The 12,793-nt window shown below is 38.2% G+C and overlaps 1 protein-coding gene across 1 annotated transcript in view; it reads left to right on the top strand.

The window, feature by feature from the left end:
* The first annotated feature begins 955 nt into the window (after positions 1-955).
* The window catches only part of LOC145977732 (uncharacterized), a 54,851-nt gene continuing 43,013 nt past the window's right edge, over positions 956-12,793 (top strand). Inside the window, exon 1 of the mRNA XM_083109982.1 lies at positions 956-1,012. The gene's annotated coding sequence lies outside the window, so the exon portion shown is untranslated. The remainder of the gene's footprint in view (positions 1,013-12,793) is intronic.

Below are 12,793 nucleotides of genomic sequence, written 5' to 3'. Positions count from 1 at the left end.
AGGGATTATCTACGAAGTAAAATGTAAGGAATGTCAGAGTGTGCACATAGGAGAAACGAAAAAGAGACTGAAAGACAGGTTGAAACAACATAGGGATGATGTATGACTTAAGAGAGAAATGCGATATTTAAATACACGAGAGAAACAGGACATGACATAGAGTGGGATGAGGCTAAGCAGATAGGAAGGAAGAAGAGAATGCTAGTGAGAAAATGGAAGGAGGCCAAGGAAATAGAGAAGAAAGGTGAGGAAGACACAATGAACTGGAATGGGGGACTGAAGTTAAACAAAGAATGGAAGAATGTGTTAGAAAGAGTGGAAAGGACAAGAGAGAAAGATGAGAGGAGAAGGAAGAAAAATGAAGGAAAAAGAGCGTGAGATAAAAAGTCCAACCACATTCTATATGGAAGTAAATATGTTTAGCCTTTCAGGTGAAAGTACAGTTGACAAGGGAAAGCCACCTGCTAGAAAGTTCCAGAACAACTTTCTAATAGTCTGGAGGGAGTAATGTTTTGTGTATGTATAATACCCTCTTTTTATATCTTGTTACTTTTGTACTTAATACAGAGTCTGAAGAAGACCTTGCTAGAAGGTTGAAACTTTACGTTTAGTTTATGTTTTTAATAAAATAAATTACTGCCTTGGTCAGCATATTTAGTTTTTCATATCATGGAAACAAGGCTTAATGGTGTTATAATACGAATTCCAAGTGTTTTTCAGTAGCAAACAGTTGGAATGACAGAAGAGTTCTAATGAACGCAATTGGCAGCTGTGGAAAAATGTCGTAAACTTTCCTTTGTTTAACCCTTCAGACCCTTTGTACATGATCATGTACATCACTTTTATTATTTTTTTAATGACTGATGGCGAATGTTTCAGCATTTGATTCTGTTTCCGCATGATTTTGTACATTTCGTCTGCTGAGAAATCACTAAGCTACTGCCACCTGGTATCACCGACAGGAAATAGAGAGTAAATAGCAATGCTGGCGGGAATAGCTGACGACATTAAGGTAAGGATCCTACATTTTGTTTCACTGTGACATAGATTTAGATTAGATCATATACATGCCAAAAATGTACCGATATGTTTTCAGAAAAAATAAAATGTGTTGTTTTTGTAACCAGAGCACCTCTTATATCTACATTTCAGCAACAAAAAAAAATTGTTCGTTATTAAAAAAAAAACAGGTCTGAAGGGTTTGGACTTTGTGGGTTATTCGCAAGAAATTGGCCCAACTCTTTCGGTCACACGGGAACGTGTAGATATTCTGCGAATATGGAGTATGTGTTGAGAAATGTTCTGAAATATGGAAATAATATGTAAAGATAACTAAAATATGGGTCAAAACTGAACGTATGTACAAATATAAAATATAAAAACTGAATTTCTCGGTTCTACATGTCATGATGCTCAAATGTAATACAAAATATAAATGATTTCAGCTTCGAACATAAATATGTATTTACATAAAAATCCGTTCCCTGGTAATCAGTGTTGCTATGTTGATATTGATGATCAGACTATCATTTACATCGTGCTGTGTAATGCGAACTGGGCTGTTAAAAATATTTGAAACGTTTTTCACCAACAACAATGGTGGTGACGAGACTTACAACGAGACTATCGTGCAAGAATCGAGACAGAAACGAGACGCTCTTAGACTGTCCCGTTTAGTACGAGATTTTAGTTAATTGTCTGAAAGGTTGAGCTAAATATGTGTAAAACTGTGCAATGTGTCGTCCCGTGACTACGCTTTGTTATAAAGCCTAGAACTTACCTGTCTCGAAGACGGAGTGATTGTTACGAGTCCAGGGACCTTCAGTTCGAATCCCAGCAACGGGTGTTTCATCGCCTGTTCGTTATCATAAAAGGTAAAAAAAAAAAAAGGTAAAGTGTTCCCCTGTGCATAGCACCACGCCATGAAGGCGTATAGGGGGTGTGGGGGTAACGCCCCACACTTTCTTGATCCGGTCGTGAGTGGGGGTGATGTGATCAGCATCACGCCCCTGACCGCCTTTACCCCCCAGGGTTTCCCCCCAGGTACCCATGTTATTCGACGCTGGGTAGGCGCCGGGGCCGCTTCCACCGTTAGAAAAGTTCCCGGATTTGAACCGGCCGGGGATCGAACCCGGGACCTTTAGCATGGTAGTCAGACGCGTTACCGACTGAGCCACCGCGGCCACTTATCATTAGGGAGACAAATTTATGGTAAATAAAAACTGAGGAGAGCGGTAAATAAAATGTTAGATCAGCGGTATATACCAGCGGTGAAAAAAAATTGCACACACTCTTTCATTATGAGAGGAAACAACATACAAAAGAGCAATAAATTGATAAACTATTTCATTTTTATATACTGTACACATACACAAGTACTTAGCTGTCCAACCAAAAAGAAAACATCAACACAAAATCACTTCATTTCTAAATTGCATATCTCAAGTGATTTATTCATTGTATGTACTCGTATTTAAAGGATAGCCTTGCTGTCCAACAAATAAGATAATCACTACTGCACATACACAAACACACGTTGAAAATCACATGATGATAAACAAAATTCGTTCATGACTGAACACAAATGACACCACTCTTTCCTTGATGTGCGGGAACAGACTAATCTTATCGCTGCTACAGCTAGCAAGTTCAATGAAACTGGAAGTTGAGTAGACATTCAGGGAATGAAAGGAATGCAGCTTGGCAGGGAGCGAAGTTTTCGAACTGAGATTATGTGCATGGGAAATCCCAATTTGCAGCGTCTTCCTGATGTGATCGAAGATAAAACGTTTTTCAGCTGCAAGTGGTAGGAAACATTAGGCAAACGTTTCGTTACAAATCGACAGTTTGCGCGCATAACCTCGATTGCCGGGTTTTGCGTGTTTTCTAATTAATGATTACTACACGGTTATTTCGCGAAAAAGCGTTCTTTTCGTGGAAAAGCATACATTTCGCATTACTTCGCGAATAAAACTCGTGTATATTTTATCATTGGGGGTGTAGTTACGTGCAGAATGTTCAAAATTGCATCTTTTTTTCACATTTCGCGATTTCGCGCATCGCGAAAATTCAGTGTCCCTAGTTTATCATCTTTGATGCTGGGATTCGCCACCAGAGGTAAAAGAGGCATCTGAAATAAGCAAAATACAGAGTTGCGAAATGATGCGAAACATGCGAAATGATAAGAAAAAGTGACTGAAACATGCAAAGGAGGGTAGAGTAATGCTTTAGTAGCTTCTAGTCATTCACTTAATTCCTGTGGTATTATACGGTTCCTGACAGTAAAAATGTAAGTATTATTCTTAAATTTAACGTATTTGAAAATAATGGCTTTGAAACGTGGTAAAGAGCATTGAAAAGTTATTCATCGCAATGAATTGAGTACGCAGATTTAGGCCCCGAGAGAGATGAATTGGAATTTTTCACAATTCACAGGAATGTTCTCATTGAATGGAGAAGATAGTCTGCGACAATCAGATAAAATTTACAGAAACTTTCGGGGTAAAAATATATTTTGAATATTTATCCCCACAAAAATATCTCAAATTCCCAAAGAAAACTAGGAAAATAGGGCACTTAGCACATTTTATGTACAAAAGTTGTAAACTAAAGCAAAAATTTATCCCTTCCACTGTATAAATATTTCTGACAAATTTCAAGTAATATCGCTCCTAACATTCGCAGGCATTTATCGCTTAAATGGCTGCATACAGAGAAAAAAAATGCAAACCTCTGTGGAGGAGTGGTTAGCACAGCGCGCTACTACCGCAGGGTTTCCGGATTCGAATGAAAAGACCAAGCCTACTGTTATTTAAAAAATATAAAGTATTTTATTATTTAATGATTAGGTGCTGTTACTTGATTGTTTTGAACCATACTTCTCTTCCACTGACGATTAACGAGTTTTTATTTAACAACTGTTCTCATTAAAATGGCTGCGATACATTCAAGATATTAGCCACATTCAGAGAACAGGTTAATTAAAAGTGTTTGAAGTTAATTTTTTTACTATCTGAGGTTACTCTGTAATTACTTACGGCAATATTCTTAACACTTGGTCCATATATATTTAATAATGGGAGATTCTTCTGAAAATTTATATAGTCTGCCATCTCACGGGATGAATGGTCTTAGTGTCACGGCTCGTGACATTAAACCTTGCAAATGTACTTGTAATTTAGTATGTGTGTACGTACGTACATACAACCATTATTCCCATCCAATTCCTTCCTTTAAATAAGTAGCCATATAATGCTGTTCCATCTGCTCTAAAAACTCTTCAAATGTAATAATTTTACAGAAGTGAGAGTTCCATAAGAAGTGTGGATGCAGTGGCGTGGAGGGAGGGTTTTATTTAGGGGTGATCAGAGGCGGATGAAGTATTTTCAGAAGGTTTCAAGTCATCTCCAGTTGCTTCTCTACTTTTATCTCCTGCTCTATCTCTATTTAGTTCCTCGCCTTCTATTCCCTCTCATTCACTATCTTCCTTCCCTATTTCCTACCTCCTTCTCCGTACCTATTCTCTTTTTCTGTCTCCCTATCTCTCTTTTCCTCTACAATTCCCTCTTCCATTATTTCCTATTGTCTTTCTTCCATTTCCACACTCAATTGAGCCCTCAATGGCACTTTTCTAAGCACTCAGGTGGCTAGCACAGACCGCTACGATATCAGGGGTCCCGGGTTCGAATCCCAGCATGATCATAGGTTTTCTCTGTGAGTGTTCCTTCATCAATTTCGCCATAAGTTAGCGATTAGCCTAAAAGTGGCAAAAGAGCGAAGAGAAATATACCAAATCAATCAATCAGTCAATCAAATCAAAGAAAGAAAGTCAAAGTTCTTACATATTGGTCGTGTTAGCACAGCAATTACAAGTAACAACACTTCATCCCTGCCCCGCAGATTCCTGTAGTGTCTTTAGGGGCTTTGGCTACTGGGTTCTATGTTCACGAACAAGGGTTAAATTTTGCACGCACTGAACTTTTACTTGGGGATTATTTTGAGTCCATTTTATGATCAGATAGACTAATGGGAACTGAACCTACGGTTTAAAATCGGATCCGAACCGCTATGTGGCGCCACGGGCATTGAACCCGAAACCCGTTAATTACCAGGCAAGGACTTAGCACTACGCCATCGTGAAGGTCCCACTTAAAGTCTGAAATGTAGATTAGAACACAACCTCCCGCGCCGCGCTTGTCACAATCAACTGTCGTAGTTCTCGTAGGATTTGTTTAGTGTTCGTGAAAAGAAAAGGTATCGATGTATCAGAAATTCCCGAAGTGGAATAGCTAATTATCGTTGTCACGGACTCTACAAAATAATACATAATACATTCGTGTTTTGTTTCACCAACTTTCTCTGCCTGTGAGGAAAGAAATTTCTGTTTTTATTTTTCGATGAGATGCACATTATTTAAGAAAAGTTCATGTCAGTGTATGATTAGGAGTAAGTCTAGCTGGCTCCCGTGGCTGAGTGGTTAGCACATCGCGCTACGACACCAGGGGTCCCGGGTTCAAACCCAAAGACCAAACCTACTGTTACTTAGAAAGCAATTGTTTATTGTCTAATGATTAATGGATTGGCTCATCCGCATTTCACATCCTCCAAAAAAAAAAAGTCTGAATTGAAAATTATTCGATAAAATGGATTCTACTCGACGATTAACGACATTTTATTTAACAACTGTTCTAATTAAATGACTGTCACAGATTGAAGATATTAGGCACATTCAGCGAACACAATTATTGAAGTACACAAAATTAATTTATTACTACTTGGTAATTCTCTGCAATTATTCATTTCAATATTCTTAACACTTGCTACACACTTCTTTAATATCATTACTCTGAAAATTTACATAGTCAATGTGATTATTTTCTAATATATATACTTAGGTATATACGTGAAACCATTATTGTCAACTAATTCCTTCATTTAATTAAATAGTCAAACATCATAGAAGCTATACTATTTTATTGATTCTCATACCCTCATTCTTAAAATGATAGTTAATTATACCTAATTATACTTAATTTAATTTAATTACATGACCGAACTAAGCTGTAATTTTAAAATATTGTTTTATTAGAATTAGAATTTGATGTCTATAACATCTCCCCCGTGAAGTTTGATATCCCCCTGAAGAAAGTGGCTGCATTCAACTCCACAACTTCTACTCTCCACCTTCCTCTAACAAAAAACGTGACCATACATTATATATTTACTGTTTTAATGACGAAACGTAATAGCCTTATGTTAAAAAAATACCTTTAATGTTACTGTTACAGAACACGTTTTATGTAGCTATGTGTTTTTAATATCTACATAATAACATAAAAATAACAGTAATCTCTTAGCTTAAATTGCTACACGATTTGGCAATGTAATTATTACGTTATGCAGCAGTAACTTCAATTAATTCTTGTCTAGACAAATAGCAAAGCTTACGTGAATAGAAATTATTGAGGTGCTCTTGGTAAATCCCATGCTGACAGTTATTCATGAAGTTATTTTAATCATACATTCGTGTTTTCATATTTAAAACAATCGTAGGTCAATATACATTTCTGGAATAATTTTCATGGTCTATTTCGTAGTTCTTATTTTATATTTGCGAGGAGAAAACAACAAATTGGCTAGGTGGAGGAGGCAGGCGGGAGTGTTGGGGGTCCTAATGAAGATTTACTCGACTGCCCTGCCATCTGTGGAGATCTTGAGAAGCAGACATAGACCTACATCCTCGAAGTTAGAGAACGAACGATGAACCAGTAGAAAGACGACGACATATTTGTAGATCGATTCATCTTGATGTGTAATATATGTGATATATCAGAAAACTGACTGGTACTGACTTTAGACTTTCGAAAAAATGTACCAGGGTTGTTTAAAAATAAATTAATATTAGTTATATTCCGTGTGGACTTGAAGTCACAGGCACGAGAAGGAAATTGCAAGACGCGAAGATGTACAAGGGTCGTTCAAGGTTGACCAAGACTTTTATTTCTAGACAGGAAATATACATACATAGAATCACCAAACTATGTCAGTTTTTCAAAGTATTCCCCCTGAACGTCCAGACACCGTTGCCATCGTTGTGGACGTTCCTTGGTGCCTTTGGCGTAGAAAGAAGTAGGTTGGTGTCGTAACCACTGCAGGACAGCGTTCCTGAGTTCCTCATCTGTCTGGAAGTGCGTCACGCCCAAATGCTCTTTAAGAGCACCAAACAAGTGGAAATCACTGGGGGCTAAATCTGGACTGTAAGGAATGTGTGGTAAAACCTCCCAGTGAAAGTTGGCCAGTGTTGTTTGAGTCAAATGGGCCGTGTGTGTCCTGGCAATGTCATGGAGAAGAATGACATGTTTCGGCAAGATTCCAGGTCTTTTCTTCCGAACGGCCCCACGTACAACACTGATATTGACTGTATGCGCTACGTCACGCTTTGTTACTCGCTGTTCTTCAAGGATAAGTTGCTCAACACGCGCGATATTCACCGGAGTGACTGCAGTTGGGCGAACGTGTCCGTGCGGTTCATTTGCTACCAACTCCCGCCCTTCACTGAACTGCTGACACCATTCGTACACTCTTGCCCGTGACAGTGTTTGTTCACCATACTGTGCTTGCAGTCTACGCCAAATTTCAGCAGGTTTCACCTTCTCCTTCACGAGAAATTTCATTATACATCGCTGTTCCACAGCAACAGATACACTACTTGCCGCTATCTTTATTTACACTACTGCACATGCGCCAAATGCATCGCAAAGGATCATGGTTACTCGCAAGGAATCATGGTCTGTCCTGCCGAAGTAATGCAGCGGTACACTGATTCATTAATATTTTACGCACGAAAGTCTTGGTCAACCTTGAACGACCCTTGTATTTAGTATCAATATAAACTGGGTACTGTACTGATTCTTCAATGGACTTTTTTATATTTTTCTTGTTGTGCTTCTTGAAGAGTCGACTGACAGCTAGGAGTGGAGATCCGGGTTTCATTCTCAGGGTGGATGATCTCGGGTGGTAATCATTTTCGGCTGGACATCGTCAAACCCTGAGTGCACCCTAGGAAGTAATAGGGACAGGAGCGTTGTGCTGACCACCTCCAGTATAACTAAGATTGCACACATATAGCTCGACCAAAAGGAAAAAAAACCTTCCGTCTAAAGCGTTCGCGCATTCTCTCTGCCGTTATCGGTGCTCGGGGCAGTGCTGCCAGGTTAGACTTGAAAAAATCGGGAGATTGTTCCTTAGGAAACCAGAAGATCTGCTACAAAATCCGATGATCTAGTAGTAGCAGTGATTATCTAATTACTGTGACTGAAATCAACTCATACGTGTGAAATAATAGGTACTTTTATGTCAACATTCATTTTCCACAATCGTTCAAGTCGAATGCTAACAATAACAAATTAATTTGCCTTCTGCTGGTGTTCGGTGTACAGATATCGTTAGGGGTGGGCACGCGTCCTGCACAATAATGAGAAAATGCATTACGTATGTAAAATATATTTGGTGAATTAGACAGCATGTCTTCCTCAATAATTCAAGATAGCAACGGTTATGCTAGGATGCCACCTATCTTCTCCATCTGCTAGAAGTACACACACAACACCCACACACACACATATATATATACATACATGTATACAATAATTTGCCCACGCTACGAAGTCAGTGTTTCTACCTCGTAAGGCAAGGACGTTTCAGTGTGTTTTTGTCACTTCATCCATTTCATCAGTTTTTCATTCATCCATATTGTCGTACTTACCCGTAGACACACAACTAAATAAAATAACTAAAATAGAAATAGATTTTAGGGTGGGATAAAATACAACCATCTAAAATAGTAATATAGTAATAAAATAATAATGTCCTAGCACAATTGAGTATCGTTTGGCATAATTTCACAGTTCAAAGAGCACTTTTCATGGCTGAGTGGAGTTCCACTCCACCTCTCCCTCCATGTTCAAGTAAGATGAGCAGTAAACGTGTTTTTGAGCAGGCCGTTGGAGATTCCATAGCAATAGTTTATTAAGGAATTCTCCCGAGAAATCAATAGGTCTGGCAACACTGGCGTGAGCCGCGCTGAAGGCTCGTTCCCCCTGTCCTTTTCCCCACCCGCCAGCGCGGCGAGGTTCTGCGGAGGTTTCTTTCCTTGTGGTTCCACTATAGTAAGTTTGGGGTCCGTACCTTCAAGGCACGGTACAATGCGCAGGGGATAACTTCTCCATTTGCATGTCGCATTGCTTAACACTATAGCGCTCGCAATTCCAACTGGCGGCTGGGAAACAACGAATCATCGATCAGCTGGATTCTCTTCCACTGACATCGGCCATTTTCGAGTCACAAGGCACCAAAAGTTCCTGGTGGGACGAAACAAATGAGCGTCGTATACACAGCATGTTGCCAAACGTGCTGTAAAACAGGGTGGGAGAGAGTTGATCAGTGGCGTTACTGGATAAAAGTTGAAAAATAGTACACAAAGCTCGGGAAATTGATACACAACACCCAAACACTCTACAAACAAGTTAATAACAACTGGCAAAAACAGACGTACGCTTGGCAACATTGCAACGGGAGAGCGATAGTAGTGTAATTGGCTATAATACTGGGACGAGAAAGAATGAGCCCCCCTCAGGCAGATTTGGCTACACTTAAAACTAGCTCAACATGCCCATATGAGCTTTTTGCTCAAGTGTGGAACCCTGTCTAATCCAAGATTTTTGTAAAAATGCCCCCGGGAATTTCCCGTGAAAGTATGACCCCCCTCAGATTGATTTGGCTACACTTACAAAAGCTACATCTGTGAGATTGTTGTCCATAAGCTTGTCAAAAATATGCCCCTCTTGATATTTTTTTTTGGCTACACCTAAAATTAAGCCAAAAAGCCACCCACACCCACCCACATACACACACACACACACACACACACACACACACACACACACACACACACACACACACACACACACATGTTTACTTCTGGTTTATTTCTCTTGCATCATGTTGTGCAACAAATTATTATCCAATATTATGCAACAAATTATGATGCAAGAGCTTTTGCATTATGTTGTGCAACAAATTATTATCCAATATTATGCAACAAATTATGATGCAAGAGCTTTTGCATCATGTTGTGCAACAAATTATGATGCAAGAGCTTTTGCATTACACATCAGTTAGTATTGTGAGAGTGGCTGAGGAGTACAGATGTGTTGTTGCATTGCTCCTCATACAGGTCTGATATTTGACACATTTTGCTTGTTTGTTGTAATTCACTCATATTTAGAGTCAGGTTTATATCTGCCCCAGTTTGTTATACATGATACATGGTATTAGGTCATTGTTTTTCTAGGACATGCCTGTGTAGACATGCATTTGTGCTAGGGCAGTGCTTCTGTACTTATTCTACTTTTGTGCATGTAGGCTATCAGCTTTATACAACCTGTCATAGGTTTATTAAGTATAGAGTTTTGATTTGAACCCCAAGAAATTTTATATAAATACCAAAGCCAAAAATATTAACACACATACACACACACACACACTAAGTATACAAAGCACACTGCTGAACCCAACTGATATTTTTTATTAAGCATAGAATTTTGATTTGAACCCCAAGAAATTTTATATAATAAACCAACAACAAAAATGCCAAATCAAAAACATTGTAATCAATGCAATAAGAATATATCCAGCCCCAATTGGGATAAGCATCAAAAGAATTGTAATCCATACAAATGCAGAACTCCCACAAAAATATGCCCAAAATGCCATAGAAAATATAGCATGGAATATTTCACATATAAACATATAGATACTTGTTCTGCACAGTCATCAACATTGCCCCCACAACCATCTACATCTGGTCTGAAAAGGAAGCATGAAACACCTGTTAATGCTAGAGCAGCAAAGCAGCCACGCTATGAACCCATCCATAGGAGTTTTAATGGCCAACTTAGGGATTACCGGTTTGTATCAGAGCAAAAATGTGACATTAAGAATTTTTTGAACAGTATAAATCCTGATGTGCAGGCAATTCTAAATGCACAAAATGGCTCTTATAAGCTGTCCCTCAAATTGTTTACACAATATAAGAAACCAAATGGCACAAAATTTACACAGCCCCACATAACAGAAACTGTAGCTATATATTCAAATACAAATTCAGACAAAATAATAAGCAGCTTGATAGATCAATTGAATATTAAACACTCTGAATTTGCAGCAAAAGAGTCAGGATGGAGCCTATTCGGATCTCCACACAAGCTCTATGTTAATATTTCTGAATTCAGCCCATTACAAGGATCTACATATCTGCCATTACCTGCCAATATTAAAAACAAAAGAGCCGTGGTTAACATAGAAAATAATGATGAGAAATGCTTTTTGTGGTGTATTTTAGCTGCTTTGTTTCCAGTTTCAAGGCATCCTGAGAGAATAACTTATTATAAACAATATGAACACAATTTTGATGAAGCAATGGAGGGCTTAAAATATCCAATGTCAGTTGAGAATATTGATAAATTTGAAAAAAAGGCCAGGGATATCAATGGTAAACAATTATCTATTAATGTATTTATTTGTTCCACTGGCCGTGGCAATTGCTTGATAGATCCTCTCAGAATCAGTACACTTGATGATGATTCTGCTGTTCCGATGGATGTGCTCTTAATTGAAGGGGATGACACATATCATTACACTCTGATACACAGTCTTGAAGCTTTAGTCAGAAAACAACAAGGCAAATCCAATACAATATTCAAGTTGTGCAGAAGATGTTTGACTGTATTTGATGGTAAAAAAATAATAAATGGGGTTCGTGAAAGGAATGCAGAAATTGCTAAAAACAAGTTAATTGAGCATCTGAAATACTGTGGCAACCATAAACCTGTTCATATGGTGATGCCTAATCCAAATGAAATGCCAAATTCAAAAAATTTGAAGCCTTGTTGGAACACCCAGCATATATAGTCTGTGATTTTGAATCAAATTTCAAACCCCTTGCATTCTGCAGCCCAGATCCTGATGAATCTTCAATTACATCATACCAGCTACATGAACCTTCTAGTTTTTATTATCTGATTGTACAGGATGGTGTGGTTAGTAAAGAATATTTATACATGGGAGCAGATGCCATCAAAGAATTTGCACATAGAATAGAAAATGAGTGCCATGACATAGCATCTAATATCTTATTAAAATCAAAACCTATGTTGCCTTTAACAGAGGATCAGATTGAAGATTTCAATAATGCAGAAAAATGCCCGGTTTGTGATTCTGAATTTTCAGATACAAATATCAAGGTGCATCGCCATTCCCATACAGATGGTAAATTCTTAATGGCCCTGTGTAATAGCTGTAATATTAAGATCCAGAGACCAAAATTTGTCCCTATATTTTGCCATGGTGCATCCAATTATGATTTCCATCATCTGATCAGGTACAAGGGGTTTAACAAGCAGAATTTAAATATTTTAGCAGAAAATAATGAAAAATATATTGCTATTAGCAAAATAATTAAAGTTAATGGTGTTTCTATTCACTTAAGATTTCTTGATTCCTACAGAATTCTGTCTGCTAGCCTGGCTACACTGGCCACTCAATTATCTGATGATCAATTCAAAATCACATGTGCTTTGTTTCCAAATCAGGACCTGAAATTAATTAGGCGGAAGGGTGTATATCCATATGACTATGTTACAGATTTTTCTAAATTTGATGAGTGTTCTCTGCCACCACAACAAGAGTTTTACAGCAAAATCAGAGCATCTGGAATCACTGATGATGATTATCA

This window comes from Lepisma saccharinum, chromosome 23, assembly GCF_977018435.1.
Source record: "Lepisma saccharinum chromosome 23, izLepSacc3.1, whole genome shotgun sequence".
Taxonomy (NCBI): Eukaryota; Metazoa; Arthropoda; class Insecta; order Zygentoma; family Lepismatidae; genus Lepisma; species Lepisma saccharinum.
This window is presented reverse-complemented; position numbering and strand designations above follow the sequence as displayed.